This window comes from Carassius carassius, chromosome 24 (genome assembly GCF_963082965.1).
Source record: "Carassius carassius chromosome 24, fCarCar2.1, whole genome shotgun sequence".
In the NCBI taxonomy this organism is placed as follows: Eukaryota; Metazoa; Chordata; class Actinopteri; order Cypriniformes; family Cyprinidae; genus Carassius; species Carassius carassius.
The window spans coordinates 12978994-12987470 of record NC_081778.1 but is presented as its reverse complement, the minus strand read 5'-3'; positions in this window follow the sequence as shown (position 1 = coordinate 12987470).

Here is an 8477-nt window from a genome sequence, read left to right as displayed (position 1 = left end):
ACTGCTTGTTGTAGGTGCTGATGGGCTTGATTCCAAACATTTTCACTCTCCCTAAACCATTCATTGACTGCAGGTACTTCAGATGGTTCCCCAGACCATGGGAACAAAGGAGGTTGATAGCCCAGTACACATTGGAAAGGTGTGAGTTGAGTGGATGACTGTCTGAGAGAGTTTTGTGCGTACTCTGCCCAAATCAAGTAGTGACTCCAGATGTGTTGATTGGAGTGGCAGAATGTACGCAAAAACCGGCTTACATCCTGGATCTTCCTTTCAGTTTGTCCATTAGTTTGTGGATGATAACCAGATGAGAGGCTTACCGTCACATTCATTAGGTTGAAGAATGCTCTCCAAACCCGAGAGATAAATTGGGGACCTCTATCGGACACAATGTCTTCTGGTATTCCAAAGTTTCGGAAGACGTGTTCCATTAATAACTGTGCCGTGACAAAGGCCGTAGGAAGATTCCTGAGTGGGATTAATTTGCAAGCCTTTGAGAACCGGTCGATGGCAACGAGGATACAGGTATTCCCGGCTGAGTTTGGGAGATATGGGACCAGGGTCGATTTGGAACAGGGAGTGGGGCCAGTTTACCGGCTGGAAGGTTTCTTGGGACCTTGGACATGGCACATGGAATACATCCCTGGATAAAGGTTGTGATATCTTTGAGTTGGAGCGTGGAGCATGTCTTGTGTACCCCTGGATGCCCTGTGCCAACTGATGAATGGGCCGAAGAAATTAAGGAATTGCGGAATTCTTGAGGCACATAAATCTTTCCTGGAGGGCATTCTGGAGGTCCAGGATGCTGTTGAGATAGCTCAAGTAACTGTTCATTGATGTCCCATTGGATGGGGTTGACGAATATCTGTTCTGGTAGAATGGTCTCTGGTTCTGCGATCGGATCTTCAGGGGCATGGATACGAGAAAGAGCATCTGCTCTGATATTCTTGGAGCCCGGACGATAAGAAATTCTAAAATGGAAACGAGTGAAGAATAATGCCCATCTGGCTTGCCGTGGATTAAGTCGTTTTGCTTCTTTTAGGTACTGGAGGTTCTTATGGTCAGTGAAGACTATGAACGGGTGCTTAGCTCCTTCCAACCAGTGCCTCCACTCTTCTAAGGCAAGTTTCACTGCCAAGAGTTCGCGATTACCTATGTCGTAGTTGCTTTCAGCAGTGGACAACTTCTTTGAAAAGAAGGCACAGGGTAAGGGCTTGGAGGAGCTCTCAGAGTATTGAGATAAGACAGCTCCTACACCTGAGGTAGAGGCATCGACTTCAACGATAAACGCCTTTTCAGGGTCTGGGTGCTTAAGCAGGGGAGCAGTGGTGAATGCAGTCTTGAGTGAGTGAAAGGTACGGTCAGCCTCTGGGGTCCATAGAAGGGTCTTGGGTTTACCTTTAAGCAAAGAGGTTAAAGGAGCTGTTAACATGCTGTAACCGTGAATGAATCTTCGGTAGAAATTAGCGAAGCCGAGAAATTTCTGGAGCTCTTTGATCGAAGTTGGAGTGGGCCAGGACATGATGGCATCAGTCTTCCTATTATCCATTTCCACACCTCTTTCACTAATTTGGTAGCCCAAGAATTCAACCTGAGATTGATGGAAAGTGCACTTTTCAGCCTTTAAAAACAGATTGAATTCACGGAGTCTTTGGAGTATTGAGGAGACATGATGTTGATGTTCTACTGGATTTTTGGAGAAAACTAAGATATCATCAATATACACCAACATAAAGTGCCCCAGGAAGTCTCGGAATACCTCGTCCATGAAGCTCTGGAAGACCGAAGGAGCGTTTACAAGGCCATAAGGCATGGCGAGGTATTCATAGTGTCCTGCAGGAGTGATGAATGCCGTCTTCCACTCATCCCCTTCTCGAATCCTAACTTGATTATAGGCACTTCGGAGATCCAGCTTGGTGAAAATTTTGGCTTCTCTGAGTTGCTCCAGGGCTGAGGGAATGAGTGGTAATGGATAACTGAACTTTGTGGTGATCTTATTTAAAGCTCTGTAATCAATACAGGGTCTTAGACCACCATCCTTCTTGGATACGAAGAAGAAGCTAGCCGCTGCGGGGGAAGTGGAAGGGCGGATATAACCTTGTTGTAAGGCTTCTTCAATGTATGCTCGCATGGCTTCTTGCTCAGGAATTGACAGGGAATAGATGCGACCCTTTGGGACAGATTCTCCGGGAATCAGATTAATTGCGCAATCCCAGGGTCGATGTGGGGGTAACTTGGAGGCCGCAACTGGATTGAAAACGTCGGAGAACGAGGAGTAACAGTGGGGAAAAGTGACAGATACATTTTCTGTGGGACTTTCAATAGAAGTGGAACTCAAACTAATGATTTTTGGTGATTGGGAGTTGGCCTGAACGGAGTGAGGTTCTTCTGAAAGGAGACACTGACAGCCCCATCTATTGATTTTGCCAGTCTGCCAGTTGATATCAGGTTGATGACGGATTAACCATGGCCGTCCTAAAATAACCTCAATCTGACTGTTTTCCAGGATAAATGGTTCGAAACTTTCTTGGTGAGTGTTATCAGTGTACAAAGTGATAGGTGGTGTCTGAGTGGTAACGTACCCCTGGTTGATAAATTCGCCAGTTACAGCGTGGATGGAGTATGGTTTTGGAATGTTGATCCTCTGGAGTTTGAGTCTCTTACAGAGCTTCCCTGATACGAAGTTCCCCGCTGACCCGGAATCAATGATGGCAGCTGCGGAGACTTGGAGATTGTGGAATTTCAGAATTACTGGAATAGTGAGAGGAGTTGAAACTGGAATTAAAGTTTGCACTGAACTCACCATCAGTCGAGGCGGACGAGTAGGACATGCTTTGAGAAAGTGACCTGCTGTCCCGCAGTACAGACATAACTTCAGTTCTCTTCTTCGGGTACGTTCAGCCAGGGAGATTCTATGAGCATTGACCTGCATCTTTTCGGGTGAACTCTCAGAAGTGGAGTCAGATGGAGGTCGATTGAAATGTGTATTGGGTAATCGGGAATCATGATAACAACTCTGTGATCTTTGATGAATGCGCAGGGTTTGTTGTATGAATTTTTCTAGCCCTAGATTATCATCATAAATGGCGAGTTGTAGGCGGAGAGCAGGATTTAAACCTCGACGAAACACAGAGATGAGGGCCTTTTCATTCCAACCACTTGCAGAGGCTAGTGTCCGGAATTCGATGGAATATTCTGAAACAGATTTGTTATCCTGGCGGAGCTGCAACAATTTGTCACTAATGGAGGAATCACTGATGGGTTGTCCAAACACCTCCTTGAAATGATTGACAAAACTCTGCAATGATGTAGTAACTTCTGTTTGTTGCATCCACAGTGACTCTGCCCATCTTAATGCTGATCCAGATAGATGTTGAATTATGAACGAGATCTTTGATCGATCAGTGGAGTACGTCTGAGCTTGTATTTCAAGAGCAAGTGAACACTGCAACAGGAATCCATTGCAGTCCTCCGCCCGGCCGGAGAATGGCGCTAGTCGGGAGGCGGAGTTAGCCAAGCACACCAGCGTGGGAGCAGTGTTTGCGGAAGTACCGGGAGCTGATGTTGCTGAAGCGGTAGCATTACTTGCAGATTGTATGGGAATAGCGGCGGGTGTTGGCTGTGTTATATCCATACCATCGATTTGGAGTTTAGTAGGTCAAGCCTTCTGTCAGGATACGATGGACTCAGAGATCGAGCTGATGTTAAATAACACAACTTTATTGAATTTTAGGATAGCAGGTGTAAGGGATTCGGGGAAAAAACCCGGCGCAACAAAACATAGGCATTCGGGATCCACAGCGGGTAATTTTTCACTCAACGGGTTAGGGACTCAAATTATCTTTCAGAATAGTTCAACAAAGGGTATCAGAATCCACCACGGGTGAGTATTCCTCTTCAGATCAGTGAATGTGAATTGTCTTTTCCAGACGAGAGGATTTAAGTGAACATAAGATGCGGGATCCACAACAGGGTAATGCACATTCTTGAAATCATGTATTCCGTGAATCCAATCCCAGAATGATAACACTGGCCTTATTTCTTACAGGATAAGGTGAGGGTTCAGCGGGAGAAACCGAGGTATCAATGAGCCTTGGATGAGTGCTGGAAGCTAGGACATCGGTGATCAACAGCAGCTCTTCTGAGGATTACAGACAGAGTCAGAGGTTAGTGATACACAGGTGAGTATTTTCAGTGAACAGAGTATTCAACAGGTTTTCTCTAATAGACGGATGACAGAGGAAATACGGTCAGTTCCTGTTGGAGGCTTGACGCTAGACTGCAGTGAGTGTGAGTGTTTTATGGAGCTGGTTGATGAGGTTACTGATTGTGAACAGGTGTGGGTGATTAGAATTCTGGGTAGATTGAACGTTGTGTGGATCGTGATGCAGAGTCTGCTGATTGGTTTCTGACAGTATGCATTTTATTTATTTTTTTAATGTGGCTCAAACTTTTGAAGCTAAAATTTCACAAATATCTTTTACAGCACTTTAATTTAATGCAAATTTAATGATCAAATTTAATCTCATGAGCAAAGTTCACGAAGACCTCACAAACAGCTTTTTACGACTTGCTTAAATCTACAGTAGATTCCATTACCAGATAAAAGTCTGCAACATTTGAATACTAAACCCTATATCACAAAGGCAAGCAATCATCACACTATCAGACTCAAGGTTTATGAGTCAGCCTTCTGTGAGTGATCTTAGGCATGTTAACTATCAGTAACTACATTCCTTCGGAATTCCACCTCTCCAGCCTTGAGTAGCCTACACTGGCTAGCTACAAACTCTTTGGTGCCGATGAACTCTACACACCTGAGAGGCAGTCGTCTTGAGTTTCTGAAGGCCAGACTGAAGCCTGCCTTGTCTCAGATTCAGTTCCCTCTCTCTCTTTCCCAGCAAACTTTCGTAAAGTCTCCGCTGCTCCAGGAAGTTCTTGGGCATGCTGTAGTAGTGCCTCGCTAACCTGCTTGACACTCGTGTGAGCATGGGCCATGAAAATACTGATGGATTCCTTAACAGCCGGCTGTAAAGATGAGAGTAAGAATGAAGAGAGAGGGTAAGAGAGGGACCTGTATAGATTAAATGCTCTTTAACATCCTTGACTGTCATGGGCCCTGAAATATCATCTTCATAAATCCTGAATTCATCTCCAAGTTTGTATGCCTTTTGCCGGCTTCTGGACTTACTCAATCTGAAATTTAGGTGCAGGGCGCCAGGGGGAAGATTAAGCTGGTAGAGGGCTGGGAAAATAATGGCAGAGGTTGATGACACCCTGTATAAAAGTACAACGAGTGTTTATGTCACATGGCTTCTAACTTTCTGAGATTGCACGCTGCGTTTTGTTTATTGGTTATTTATGATGTACACTGCTGTCTGATGACTGACTCATTTATCAGACTGTTAAAGATCAATTCTCGCAAAGGAAAATGCATTTTAAAAGATGCAAGAACACAGATCATAATTCACTGAAAAGCAATAAAATGTACATGTAACTGGCTGGCAAAAAAAAGGAAAATAAAAAAGACGGTTATAAATGAAGATCTGACATAATGCTATATGATAAACAACATATTGAGTTAAATGCATGTAAATAATCCATCAATCTCTTAAACACAGAGCATGGTTACCTCTGTCAGAAGTAAAGTCATTGTTTTTCTGCTGTTCTGCTTTTTACACTTATAATAAAACTTATGATAAAAACATTCATAGCCAATCAGAATCCAACAACTTTAGTTTTAGCATTTAAAGTGGCAGAATTAGCATTATTTTGGATTTTTACAGTCCTATCAATTTATTTGCTTTTGTACTGGTTTCAAAATAATGATTCTGAAGATTTATTTATTTATTTATTTAAGAGAAAAATTTGAATAGGTGACAGGAAATGATAGGAAGAAGAGGGTAAAATGGGATCGGAATATGGATGCGGACTGTATTCAAACTCAAATCTCCCTTATAAGCATCGTAACCCAGTGTATCTGATTTTTTTAAAATGCTAAGCCACAGCTTAAACTGATTTTGGAGTTTGGTTGTGCTCTTCAATTTTTGTAAGTGTGCTCAACTATCTCTTATATATTTTTCAGGCGGATTTGGCCAGACTTTACTTGAAAACGGGGGTAAAAAGCATACCCACAATCCTGCTCCTCACAGACGCACAGATCCCAGAGGACCATTTCCTCATCATCATCATCAGCACCCTGATCTCGTCAGGTCAGACCCTCCTGCACACGCACACATTCATACACGCCACAGGGGGGCTTATTGTGTGTTGGTCTGATGAATGGGAAACATATGTAAATGGAGTGGGGCCAGTGAAGTAGATTAAGGGTGACTGGAACAGGCCTGCGTGTCATTGGATCAAGACCCTCAGAACACAGATGGTGGCTCTCATCAGTCACTGATGTCAAGCGCGGAGGTCAGAGACCCGCTTAGTGCTTGAACCAGAATAAAGCATCAGAGTTAAGAAATGTAACATAATTTAACTTATGCGTGTGTAATTGCTAATGCTTAAATGCACCAGAGAGAGTTTATTCCTACAAGCCATAAAGGATTTGTTTGAATAGCATTTATTTGTAATAACTTTAATTTAAACGCAAAAATAGAACTTGCATATAAGTTCGGCCAAACAGGTAGTCTTGCTCCAGACATTGGTGGAGCCAGAGTTATGTCAGGCCACTCAAATAAGGAGATTATAACTGCGTTTGGAGCCGTAAATATAGTTATTAAAATATGTTATTTATTAATGACTTGAACCACATTTTACTTTAATTTCTTAGTGTTCTTTATAATAGTTGTATTAAAATTTTTAATCATTATTATTTTTTATATTTTCAGTTTTCATTTTAATTTTTAGTAATTCTATTATGTGCTTTTTCATTTATACAAAGACTCATCTCTGGTGACATATGCCAGACTTCTTCAGTCATTTAGTCCGCATTCATCTGCCTTCATTTTTGAGTGCATGATCTAAGGATCCAATCAACAACCCGGCTCTCCAATAATGTTCTCTTTCTCAATAATCCATTACACTCGACTGTCACAATAAGGAAGAAATTCCATAGATTTGTGGCATTTTTTGCATAAATACGACTGTATCTAAACTATAACATTAGCTAGTATCTAAATGTTACTTGATCAATTTAAAGCTTTGTTGATATACTGTATAAATGCATGTGACCCCTGTTTAATGAAAGTAATGTTTTTATTGGTGGTCTGACCCCAGGTGAGATCCCTGATCAGTTGAGTGAAGCGCAGGTGGATGATGTTAGAAAAGTTGTGAGGAGCTGGAGCTTTTTTATGAATCAAGTGCAACAACTCAAGGTCTCGCATCAATGATTTTTAGTATAGACAGCAGTTTACAATATATTTTGCATATCTTGATTTGATCAGTGTCAAATCAAGATATGCAACACACAGTGTGTGCATGCCGTATGTGTGTGTAGGTCAGGCTCTGCATGTCTCCAGTAAGAAATAGTCTGCCTCTACGTGCCAGGCGTTTCCCGGCTCTGCTAAACTGCACCACTCTGGACTGGTTCCAGGAATGGCTCTCCAGTCTGTCAGCTTAAAGTTCCTGCAGGACATCCCAAGTGTTCAGGTAAACCTGAGCTTCAGTCAGCCAGTTGAAGTAGCATTATTGGGTTTCCTAAAGCCTTGCGATATCCAGGTGTTATAACAAGTTTAGTTCTCATATTTATGTTAGTTATTTAAGGCCATATTGATTTATAATTTACAGGAAGTGGTTTTAATTAATTTCTTTCGATATTAAAAAAAAGGTTTAATTTATCTCACACAAAAACCAAAAGGCTAAAAGACACTAATTATTTTGATGAGTTTTCTCTTTTCACAGTTACATGTGCACCAGATTCCTCATCATTATCTTGACTCTGAAGTGAAGACAAATGGCTGATCACATGCACTGTGAGCTCAATGACAGACGCAGTTTCTCTCTGTATTGTTGTTTTCTCTGCACCAGTGGAACGATCACTAAGCAGGATCATTTATGCTAATAAAGCAACAGTGATTAATACACACAGACTGACCCTCAGAGAAGCCACAGCTGTTTCAGCCAGACTGTGTGCTTGTGCTGAGAGTTAGTACAGGGATGTGGGAGTGTGTGTTTGTTTTCTCTTTGTGTATTTCACTCAGTGTTGGACTATAATTCTGGAGTATTTAATGTGGGCCTGTCAGTCAATTAAAATATGTAATCACAATTAATCTCATAATGTTCATAGATGACACATTCAGTTGCTTTTTAAGGAAAGTAAAATAAATTATAGGCCTTTGTTGTAACTAAGGAATTTGAGTGGATGAGAAGATTTCTCGAACAGTCATCTCACAACAAACATCTTCTCAAGCTTAATCAAAACACACAGGAAATGGAAACAGGGAACTCATGGGTGATATTTCACACGATGAGCTTTGACATTACATTTCTAAATTACTTTACTTTTGTTAAACATTTGACTAGGGTTTGTTTTT